At 49.2% G+C, this 12,199-nt stretch overlaps 1 protein-coding gene across 3 annotated transcripts in view; it reads right to left on the bottom strand.

Moving 5' to 3' along the window:
- Positions 1–10,229, bottom strand: part of C9H4orf19 (chromosome 9 C4orf19 homolog) — a 76,078-nt gene extending 65,849 nt beyond the window's left edge. The window contains exon 1 of one of the 3 annotated variants that reach the window (XM_060246250.1): positions 10,183–10,229. The gene's annotated coding sequence lies outside the window, so the exon portion shown is untranslated. Of the gene's footprint in view, positions 1–9,927 lie in introns of all 3 variants that reach the window. The other 2 variants (XM_060246249.1, XM_060246248.1) reach the window with 2 other exon arrangements.
- Between the last annotated feature and the right edge of the window lie 1,970 nt (positions 10,230–12,199).

Raw genomic sequence — 12,199 nt, 5'->3', positions numbered from 1 at the left:
AGAGGTCGTTGCAGTGTCTGACTTGGCCTCGCTGGTCTTCGTGTAGCTGGATGATCATGCTGAGGAACCTTGGGGGACATCCTAAACGTTCCAAGATTTGCCACAGGCCTTTCCTGCTAACGGTATCGAAAGCTTTGGTAAGGTCAACAAAAGTCACATACAGAGCCTTGTTCTGTTCCCTGCATTTCTCTTGGAGCTGCCTGAGAACAAATACCATGTCGGTGGTGCTCCTGTTAGCTCTGAAGCCGCACTGGCTCTCTGGGAGGAGTTCTTCTGCAATGGTGGGCACCAGTCTGTTCAGGAGTATTCTGGCAAGGATTTTGCCTGCGATGGAGAGCAGGGTTATCCCCCGGTAGTTGGAGCAGTCTGACTTTTCCCCTTTGTTCTTGTATAGGGTGATGATGATTGCATCGCGAAAGTCCTGTGGTAATTTGCCTTGTTCCAAGCAGGTGACAAGTACTTTGTGAAGTGAGCTATGTAGTACTGTGCCCCCATGCTTCCAGATCTCTGGTGGAATTCCATCAACTCCTGCTGCCTTGCCACTTTTCAGTTGCTTGATGGCTTTAACAGTCTCTTCTAGGGTGGGGATCTCATCCAACTCTGTTTTCACCGGTTGAAGTGGGGTGAGGTGGATTGCTGAATCTTGAACTACGCGGTTGGCACTGAAGAGAACCTGAAAATACTCCGACCACCGGTTCAGTATGGATGCCTTGTCTGTGAGGAGCACTTGGCCGTCTGCACTATGCAAGGGACTCTGAGCCTGATAAGATGGACCATATACTGCCTTCAGGGCTTCGTAGAACCCTCTTAAATCACCAGTGTCTGCACACAGCTGGGTTCTCTCTGCAAGCTTGGTCCACCACTCGTTCTGAATGTCTCGAAGCTTGCGCTGGAGGTTGCTACATGCAGCGCGAAAGGTTGCTTTTTTCCCAGGACAGGAGGGCTGAGCAAGATGTGCTTGGTAGGCAGATCTCTTTTTTGCCAGTAATTCTTGGATCTCTTGATTGTTCTCATCAAACCAGTCCTTGTTCTTCCTTGTGGAACCGACTCCCCGAGGAGGTGCGGGCCCTGCGGAACCTTGAGCAGTTCCGCAGGGCCTGCAAGACCGTCCTTTTCAAATTTGCACACCCGGACTGTTAGGAAGATCAGAAATTAAGGAGCCGCCAACGCGGTTGAAGAACTATACCGCAGAATAACTGTATTTATTGAACTGGTTTTTAATGTTATTAAGTTTATTGTTGATGTTTTATATTGTTAAACTTAAAGGTTTTATTATTATTATTGTATGTTTTTATAAAATGTTGTTAGCCGCCCTGAGCCTGCTGAGGTGGGGAGGGCGGGATAGAAATAAAATTTATTATTATTATTATTATTATTATTGTGGAGAACCCGAGGACTTCTTCAGAGATCTGCAGGACGGTAGTTTTTAGGTGTTCCCAGAGTGCTTCTGGAGAAGGGTCTGTGGGGCAACTGAGGTCCTCAATTCTTGACTGGAGTTTTGCCTGGAAGGCAGCTTTAACTTCGGCTGACTGGAGGCTGCCAACCTGAAACTTCCTCCGAGGGATACCTCCTCTCCTGGGTGTGGGTTTAAAGTGAAGACGGAGATTGCAGCGTACAAGACGATGATCCGTATGACATTCTGCGCTGGGCATTACTCTTTACGATCTTCTTTAGCATGATGCTTCAAAGAGCCACAGTAGATCTAGATGAGGACGATGGTGTCTACATCCGCTATCGCACCGATGGCAGCCTGTTCAACCTGAGGCGACTAAAGGCACACTCCAAGACAATGGAAAAACTCATCCGAGAGCTACTGTTTGCTGATGATGCTGCACTCGTCTCCCACTCGGTATCAGCTCTGCAGCATATGACGTCCTGCTTTGCAGAGGCTGCCAAGCTATTCGGCCTAGAAGTTAGTCTGAAGAAGACAGAAGTTCTCCACCAGCCTGCACCCCAGGAAGATTATCACCCTCCCTGCATCACTGTGGGTGAATCAGTTCTGAAGACAGTCCAGCAGTTCAGCTACCTGGGGTGCATCATCTCCTCAGATGCCAAGATCGACAAGGAGATTGACAACAGGCTGGCAAAGGCAAACCGTGCATTTGGCCGATTGCACAAAAGAGTGTGGAGCAACAAGCATCTGAAAAAAGGCACAAAGATCAATGTTTACAAAGCGGTTGTGATGACAACCCTCATCTATGGCTCCGAATCGTGGGTTTTATACCGTCATCACCTGCGACTCCTTGAGCGCTTTCATCAGCGCTGCCTTCGCACCATCCTCAACATCCACTGGAGTGACTTTGTGACCAACACTGAAGTCCTCAAGCGGGCAGAGGTTACCAGCATCGAGGCACTGCTGTTGAAGACGCAGCTGCGCTGGGCAGGGCATATTTCTAGGATGGAAAACCACCGCCTTCCCAAGATTGCCCTGTATGGCGAACTCTCCACCGGCCATCGAAATAGAGGGGCACCAAAGAAGAGGTACAAGGACTCCTTGAAGAAATCCCTTAGCACCTGTCACATCAACCATCACCAGTGGTCTGACCTAGCCTCAGATCGCAAAGCATGGAGGCACACCATCCACCAGGCTGTCTCTTCCTTTGAGAACGCACGCATAGCTGGTCTTGAGGACAAAAGGAGATTGAGGAAGAATCGCACTGCTACAGCACCAACCCCAAATCAGACTTTTCCCTGCAGCCACTGTGGCCGGACCTGCCTGTCCCGCATTGGTCTTGTCAGCCACCAGCGAGCCTGCAGCAAACGTGGACTATTGCACCCTTCTTAAATCTTCGTTCGCGAAGCCAAGCCGAGAGAGAGAGAGAGAGATATATTATTACATTAAAACCATCTGATTAAAACCATCAAATTAGTTTGGTGCTACAGCCTCGATGTTACTCATCTTGCAATTTTGCGTGACAATGGTACAATAGGTTCCACATTAAGAAAACGCCAGCTGGGAGAGGGAAGTCTTGCAGGCCCTGCGGAACTGGGCAAGGCTCCGCAAGGCCCGCACCTCTTCTGGTAATTGGTTCCATCAATGTGTGAGCTGGAGGCTAAAAATCTGTGAGCTAGCTCACACTAACTCAGCTTGGAGGGAGCACTGCCTGTGAGGCAGGTGGGGCTGAGAGAGCGCTGACAGAAACTGCTCTTGAGAGAGCAGATCTTTCAAGAACTGTGACTGACCCAAGGTCACTTAGCAGGTGCAAGTGGAGGACTGGGGAATCAAACCCAGTTCTCCCAGATTAGCGTTTGGGCACACCAAACTGGATCTCATTTTGGGATACTCCCTTTGAATTAAAAACTCCCTATATATAGAAAACCAGCAAAGAAGTACATGAAAATGATGATATTGGATTTATTCCCTGCCCTCCACTCCAAATCTCAGAGTGGGTCACAATCTCCTTTACCTTTCTCCCCCACAACGGACACCCAGTGAGGTAGGTGGGGTTGAGAGAGCTCGCCCAGAAGCTGCCCTTTCAAGAGTCGACACACTTAGCCACTACACCAAGCTGGCTTTCTCCCTGTGGAACTAATTTTCTCTTTGCAGGGATTAAGCAGACAGCAAGAGGGATGAAGGGAATCTTTTAATCTGGGGCAGGGCTTTTGGCTCTCCATCGGTAAGAAATGTGGGGTACAAGTAAAGCGAGTAAATAAAGATGACTCCAGAAGTAGGGTTGCCAATCTCCAGCTGGGGGCAAGGGATCCCCTGGTTTGGAGGCCCTCCCCTCGCTTCAGAAAGGGGGGGGGAGAATGTCCACTGAGTGCTCCATCATTCCATATGGAGCCCGGTCCTCATAAGGTATAATGGAGAATCGATCCATGGGTAGCTGGGGCTCTGAGAGGGCTGTTTTTGAGGTAAAGTCACCAAATTCTCAGCATAGCATCTGGTGCTTCTCTTCAAAACCCCCTCCAAGTTTCAAAAAGATTGGACCAGGAAGGTCCAATTCTATGAGCCCCAAAGGAAGGTGCCCTATCCCCCAGCGTTTTTAACTGAGGGAAGGCATTTAAAAGGGATGTGGTTGCTTTACATGTGACAGCCAGAACTCCCTTCTGAGTGATTGTGCTTGTCACAACCTTGCTCCTGTCTCCACCCCCAAAGTCCTCAGGTATTTCCTGAGTTGGACTGGCAACCCTATTCAGAAGGCAGAGGATTTTGTGTGGGAGTTGGTCTGTGTTGAGTTACGCCCCCCCTCCCCAATAAGAACATAAGAGAAGCCATGTTGGATCAGGCCAATGGCCCATCCAGTCCAACACTCTGTGTCACACAGTGGCCAAAAAACCAGCTGCCATCAGGAGGTCCATCAGTGGGGCCAGGACACTAGAAGCCCTCCCACTGTGGCCCAGAAAAAGCACCAAGAATACAGAGCATCACTGCCCAATAACTCTAAGCAATAACTCTAAGCAAAGTTTTATTTATGTCTAAATCAATGCAGTGTTTCTGAGCACTTTTGACCACTATAGATCTAATTCACAAAACTGATTAGTACAAAGACATCTGAAATGTGATTGTGTCAGAGAATTATCATCCAGTGCAGTGCTACATATGTTGATTCAGTTCTATTGTTTTGTATGCAATGAACAGTCCCATCTTAGGTCTTACATGGGGGCCGTGTTATTTATACAGCACTGTCAACAATACCTGTCTTTAAGTGCTGGAAGGCTTAAGAAGCACCATTCTTCTCATTGCAATCCTAAACAGAGTGATGCCCTTCCAAGTCTACTGAAGACAATGGATTTAGAACGGTATAACCTTGCTAGGAATTGCCTTTGTGGTCTGCTATCTTTTAAAACAAGAGCCCTGTGGCGTAGAGTGGTAAAGCTGCAGTATTGCAGTCTGAGCTCTTTGCCCATGACCTGAGTTCGAGCCAAGCGGAAGCTGGGTTCAGGTGGCCGGGTCAAGGTTGACTCAGCCTTCCATCCTTCCGAGGTGGGTAAAATGAGTACCCAGCTTGCTGGGGGGAAAGTGTACATGACTGGGAAAGGCAATGTCAAAGCACCCTGTAAAAAGTCTGCCGTGAAAATGTCGTGATGCGATGTTATCCCAGAGTCGGAAATGACTGGTGCTTGCACAGGGGACTACCGTTACTTTTATCTTTTAAAACAACTTTCCAACCATCAAAGTGACCCCTAAACATTTTTCCATCCCAAGATAAGCAAAATATATATTTTTAAAACCCTAACTACACCAAACTACACCATATGTTTACTTTCTCCTAGTCTCCAATTTATTTTTAAAAATATAGATTTGCAACACAGCTGCGAACAACACCCCAGTAAGCAGAGAATGCCAGAACACCAACTGTTATGATCTTAAACAGTTCCGCTATTGGATTTATAACCAACTCTGTTGTTGAGGGAGGCGGGGGGAGGATGGCGCAAATACAATGCACAACACAAAATTTTTTAAAAGACATTGCATGAAAGGGATTAAATTGAAATAACCCCGCCCTTTATGGATTTGCCCCAAAAGACCACCCAACCAGGCCATTCTCCAAAAGATGCTCAGATCCTCCAAAAGATGCCCAGACCACGATGTTGTTATATCCTGACGTTACAAGACTGGCAAGAGAAAGCAGGGGGTGAGGCGTCTCTCTGCTGCCTTTCACTATATATCGGTTTCCCTTTTGCCTATAAAAAAATTCAATTTGGTAACTCAGTGACGATATTGGATTTATATTCCGCCCTGTGCTCTGAGTCTCAGAGGGGTCACATTCTCCTTTACCTTCCTCCTCCTCCCCCCAACAGACACCCTGTGAGGTAGGTGGGGCTGAGAGAGCTCTTACAGCAGCTGCCCTTTCAAGGGCAACTCCTATAAGAGCTATGGCTGACCCAAGGCCATTCCACCCGCTGCAAGTGGAGGAGTGGGGAATCAAACCCGGTTCTCCCAGATAAGAGTCCGCACACTTAACCACTACACCAAACTGGTTTAAGCTAAGCTGTAGAAAGTTTACACATCTAATTTCCAAGCTAGGGGGATATAATTTTGCTTGATCTTTAAGCTTCTGCTTCTACCAGGAGCTCCCATGGCTGGATCTTGGCACTTTTCCGCACCCAGTGTTTTTTTTTTTTTTTTGGTAGCAGAAACTCCTTTGTGTATTAGGTGACACCTCCCTCATTTAGCCAATCCTCCAAGAGCTTACAGTAGGCCCTGGAAGAAGAGCCTTGTAAGATCTTGGATGACTGGCTACATCAGAGGGGTGTAGCCTAATATGCAAAGGAGTTCCTGCTACAGAAAAAGCCCTGCCACCCAGTATGCAGTTGCAGACTCGGGTCTGCTACTTCCAGGGAGCCACCACGAATGAATCCCCACTTCTGAGCAAGGGTGCTTGCATGAGATAAAAAGGTAAAGGTGGTCCCCTGTGCAAGCACCAGTCATTTCCGACTCTGAGGCTGCATCACAGGGTGGTTTGCCATTGCCTTCCCCAGTCATCTACACCTTACCCCCAGCAAGCTGGGTCTTCATTTTACTGACCTTGGAAGGATGGAAGGCTGAGACGACCTCGAGCCAGTTACCTGAACCCAGCTTCTGCCGGGATCAAACTCAGGTCGTGAGCAGAGCTTAAGACTACAGTTCTGCAGCTTTACCACTCTGCGCCACGGGGCTGTTTTGCATGAGATACACCTTTGCAATTTTGCATTTTTAAGTGTCAAAAGCATGTCTGTGACAAACCTGGTCCACAGGTTGAATGGGACAGATCTTTCGGGAAGTCCTGCTTTAACTGACGGATTACTCACAGGAGAGAAGGCGGCAGTGGCCTTAGTCACCATGAGCAAACTTTCGCTGAGCTGGGAGAAACAACCCAGAGGTTATGTCTTTCTTTTTCGAGACTTGCACCTTGAAGGGCGGTGGCCTCACACCCATCTATTTCGATTGCTCAGTTTCAGCAAACACCAAAGACAAGTTTTTCTTTCCCCCCCGGGCTTTCCTTTCCCCTCAACTATAATAATAACAACTATCGTATGGCGGGGTGTGTAGTATAGCCAGGAGATCCTAGGAGTGTCTGGCAGCCAGAAGTTCGAGCTCAGGGGTGTCAAACATGCAGCCCGGGAGCCAAATCAGGCCCCTGAAGGGCTCCTATCAGGCCCCCAAGCAAGTGTCTGTCATCTGCTTCCTTCTCCCTCTCCCTTGCTTCCTTCTGCATCACAGCTTACTTTGCAAGGCTTGCTCAATTGCATGGGAGCTACAGAACAAAACCCCCATTTTCTCCATTGGCTTATGCTCCAATCTTGGGGAGCAAGGTTTGAGGAGGAATACCTTGCTTTGTTGTTGTAAGCCGCCCTGAGCCCACCTCGGTGGGGTAGGGCGGGATATAAATCGAATAAAGTAAGTAAGTAAGTTTGCTTGGCTCACTCAGTCACATAGCAGAGCTACTGAGCCAAGCCTCTCTTTTTTTCTATTGGCTGAGGCTCCTCCCCCTCCTGGTCCCCTGGGGAAGAAAGGAAAGGGCCAGAGCTTCCTTTGCCCAGTTCCCTGGATCCCATGGGAGTAATATAAAGAAAGCACCTATAAGACCAACAAGCGCTAATGTTTTAAGCATGTTTTAAGTTCCTTTACAAAAATCTTTAATTGCATTTGTCTGTGTCTTTTATAAAGTTTGTATCTCTGCTACCTAATCTTAAATAGGAACACACACGGCCCGGCCCAACATGGTCTGGCCCGACAAAGTCTCATTTATGTCAGATCCGGCCCTCGTAACAGATGAGTTTGACATCCCTGTTCTAGTCTTTTTTGTGGCAAACTAGGCTTACAGTGAGTTGAGAGAGCTGAGAGAACGCTGACTGACTGCCGGTCACCCAGCTGGCTTCAAATGGAGGAGTAGGGAATCGAACCCGGTTCTCCAGATTAGAGCCCGCCGTTCTTAACCTCTACACCAAACTGGCTCTTGCCATGACTACTGTCAAGGGAGATAAGGAAAGGCATTTTTTGCCCAATAACCTCCACATCATTTCCCCCCTCATCACTGGGCCAGTTCCATTACCGAGTTTACGGAAGTCCAGACACCTTACCATGCAATCCTAAACAGAGTTATACCAATACCTTCAACTTATTCTATCCTTCTAAGCAAGGGTCATTTTGTAGAAAAATAGGTGGTGGAGCTCATTAGCATAACTCTTTAGCATATGCCACCTCCCCTGCCAAAAGCAACCCAATGCAAGAAAAGAGAGCCCCGGGCAAGCGAGGCCTGCTTGCCCAGGATTCTCCCAAGCAGGCTTCGCTCACCTGGGGCTCTCCTGGGCTGCCCCCTTCCTGTCAAAAGACCAGCAAGCCACATAAGAAGTGGAGAAAAGGGTGGCACAGGGTTAATGAGGACTTCTGGGGTCTGGCTGCCTGCTCTCCTAATCCAGGGATTGTTATGCAGCTGCACCTTCTATTCAATGGACAAGGTAGGTGGGGAGGAAGAGGGGGAACCCTCAGAAAGGTTCAGGAGCTGCGCTATATTAAGCCCTGACCTGGCTGTTCCAGGACAGCTGGATCTAGTCAGATCTTGGGAGCTAAGAAGGGTTGGTAGATGGATGGGAGGCCACCAAGAGAGTCCAGAGTTGCTACGCAGAGGCAGGCCATGGAAAACCACATCTGTTCATCTCTTGCCCTGACCTGGATGGCCCAGGGGTGACCAAACTGTGGCTCTTTCACACATACTGTGTGGCTCTCAAAGCCCCCACAGCCTGGCTTGGATAAGGCATCTGTCTCTTTTAATCACTTCGCCAAACCAAGCCAGCCAGCGGCTTGGAGAATGCATTTAAAGTTAAAGTTGCTTTTTTCCCACCTCTCCTTCCCTCCATCTATTTGCCTCCCTCCCTCCAACATCTGACATTCATGTCTTGCGGCTCTCAGACATCTGAGATTTATTTGATGTGGCTCTAACAGTAAGCAAGTTTGGCCACCCCTAACCCCGGGCTAACCCAATTTCATCAGATCTCAAAAGCTAAGCAGGATTGGCCCCGGATAGTACTTGGATCGGAGGTCACCAAGGAGACAAGCAACAACAGGTAAACCACCTCTGTTCCCCTCTTGCCTTGAAAACTGGGGGCGGCCATAAGTCACCTGCAGCTTTCACTTCCCACCACTACCAAGTCGACTGAGCTGACCTAAGACAGGTGTCAACTCCATTTAGGATTGCACTGTTAAGAACAACCCTTTTGATTTTTATAAGAATTTTTAAAACTTACAATCATAAGAGTCGGAAGGGGCCAACCCCCTGCTCAATGCAGGAACAACTCGGAGGGGAAAATAACGTGTTCTCGTTCATGAAACACCGTCGGGGCCATCCTAAGAAACACTACCTAGGACCGTGGGGGGGGGGGGGGTCAAACTGCAGTTCGGGAGCCATGTGTGGCTCCTTTACACAAATTGTATGGCTCTCGACGCCCTCCCCGACCTGTTGGCTGGCTTGGAGAAGGCATTTCTCTCTTTAAATCACTGGCGGCTTGGAGAGTGCATTTAAAATTAAAGACACTTTCTTTCCACCTCTCCCTCCCTCTCCCCATTTTCCTTCCTTCTCTCAGACATCTGACACTTTTCCTATGTGGCTCTTACATTAAGCAAGTGTAGCCCGCCCCCCCCCCCCCCCCGGACCTAGGAGTAAGCCCCGCCGCAGAGGCCTGAGCAGGATCCCGAGTAGACCTGTTCAGAATCAAGTCTCTGTTGTTGTGCGCCTCTCAAAGGCTCCCACAACAGTTTTGCAGCCGCCAAGTGCAACTCAGCCGGGACCGGCGGGCGGATCCCAGCCCTCCCAGGGAGGCATCGAACTCAGTGCAGCAGGTGGGTGACTTCTGGCTGCAACCGGCCTGTACTGGGGAAGGAGCCGTCTGGCGCGCCACCGGGCTTGCTCCCGAGCAGACCCGCGCCGCCTCGCTCTCGAGGGAGGGAGGGGGAACCGAAAGCCGAAGTCCAAACGAGAAAGAGAAGGCAAGATCGGGGCCTACCTGCTGCCCGGGAAGCGACGCCGGTGGCCGAGGAGGCGCTTTCCTGGCTCTCCCCGCCCCGCCGCCTGCATTTGAAGGCGAGCTCGGCAGGGCAATGCCCTCCTGGGGCTGCGAAGAGTTTTGCATGACCTCTTCCACGGGGAGCCGCTGCCTGCCTGCCGGGAGTGCCATTGGGCACCCGGGCGTCATGTGACCGCCGAGGGAAAGAAGGAAAAAGTTTGCATTTCAGGCGCCCCGGCTTCTGTAACGCTTTACCTGCAACCCGGTGGGGGGGGGGGGGGAGAGACTTGCCAAACTTCATTGCTCCTGCTGGGAGGGGGAGGAGACAAAGCAATTCAGGTGATGCCCTTTGCTGCACGAGGGCTTTGAAAACAAAAGCCACTCCAACCAAGCAGATTGTTGGGGACCTGCTTTTGTGTAGCCTCAGTATTCTCCAAGGAGGAGGAGAAGAAATTGGATTTATATCCCGCCCCATTACTCTGGGTCTCAGAGCCGTCACCAAGGCTTTTTTTGAGCAAGGATGCACAGGAATACAATTCTGGCTGGCTCGGCATCAGAGGTTGTGGCCTAATATGCAGATGAGTTCCTGCTGGCCCTTTTCTACAAAAAAAAGCCCTGTGTGAAAGAAGAAGAACTGCAGATTTCTCTCTGAATCAGACTCAGAGCGGCTTACAATCTCCTATATCTTCTCCCCCCACAACAGACACCCTGTGGGGTGGGTGGGGCTGAGAGGGCTCTCACAGCAGCTGCCCTTTCAAGGACAACCTCTGCCAGAGCTAATGGCTAACCTAAGGCCATTCCAGCAGCTGCAAGTGGAGGAGTGGGGAATCAAACCCGGTTCTTCCAGATAAGAGTCCGCACACTTAACCATTACACCAAACTGGCTCTCAATGGTGACATCAGGAGTGTGACCTAATATGCAAAGGAGTGTCTGCTGGGCTTTTTCTACAAAAAAAGGCCCTGGCGGTCACAATCTCCTTTACCTCCTCCTGCTCCCCAACAGACACCCCAATGGTCCCTCTAAGCTGCAGAGTCTTGTGAGCAAAACTTCTACTTTGTGAGCTACTGCTAGTATTAAAATTGTGAGTTACCGCATAAATTAGTGTGCTCTGGGGTCATCCTTCCTGAGCGAAGACATAAAAATGTGAGCCGGAGGCTAAAAATCCATGAGCTAGCTCGCGCTAACTCAGCTTAGAGGGCACACTGCCTGTGAGGCAGGTGGGGCTGAGAGAGCTCTGGTGGCAGCTGCCCTTTCAAGGACAACTCCTACCCCAACCCAAAACCTGGAAAAAAGTGTGTGATTTACCTAATGAGGAGAAGCACAAATGGACTGAAGCAATGGAACAATAATCACTATCCATTTATGAAAAGGATGTTGTGTGGACTCTTACAAAGCTACCTGCAGACAGAAAACCTGAAGGATGCAAATGGGTGTTTCAAATAAAGTACAAAGATGACGGCATTATAGACCTGTATACAACAAAGCTAGTAGCCAATGGATATTCAGAAGAATTTAGAACTGACTATTCAGAGACCTTTGCACTAGAGAGCTACAGCTGACCCAAGGCCATCCCAGCAGCTGTAAGTGGAGGAATGGGGAATCAAACCTGGCTCTGCCAGCTAAGAGTCTGCACACTTAACCACTAGTGACTATACCAAACTGGCTCTCTGTCAGATGAGACAGACAGGCTTTCCTGGTGAGTAAATTTATCCCTGCCCTGGATGGTCCAAATGAGCTCTTTGTAGTCAGATCTCGGATTCATAGGGTTGCCAGGTCTGGGTTGGAAAATACCTGGAGACTTTGGGGGTGAATCCAGGAGAGGGCGGGGCTTGGGGGAGGGGAGGGGCCTCAGCATGGTCCAATGCCATAAAGTCCACCCTTTCGAGCAGCCATTTTCTCCAGGGGAGCTGGTCTCTGCCAGCTGGAGATCAGTTGTAAAAGAGGGAGATCTCCAGGCCTCAACCCTATCTCAGAAACTGGCCCAGGGGGTCGCAGAGTCAGACTCGACTGTGCGACTGAACAACAACAAAGTTGTACAGCGAGCAGAGCTACATATAGTTGGTAGGCAGAGGTTTAGAATGCAAAATGGTACAAATTTAAAATCCAATAAGGGATATTCGCTGTTTATCTCATTACATACACTAAACCCATCTTCCACTATATTTTAATGTATTTTTTTTTCTAATGGCAAACTATATGTATGTTACATGTTAAAAGGTAAATTAGTCGGATGGGAAAAACTTCTGAGAAAGAAATGCCCTCATTTTGGCC

Source organism: Heteronotia binoei, chromosome 9 (genome assembly GCF_032191835.1).
Source record: "Heteronotia binoei isolate CCM8104 ecotype False Entrance Well chromosome 9, APGP_CSIRO_Hbin_v1, whole genome shotgun sequence".
NCBI classification, from domain to species: Eukaryota; Metazoa; Chordata; class Lepidosauria; order Squamata; family Gekkonidae; genus Heteronotia; species Heteronotia binoei.
This window is presented reverse-complemented; position numbering and strand designations above follow the sequence as displayed.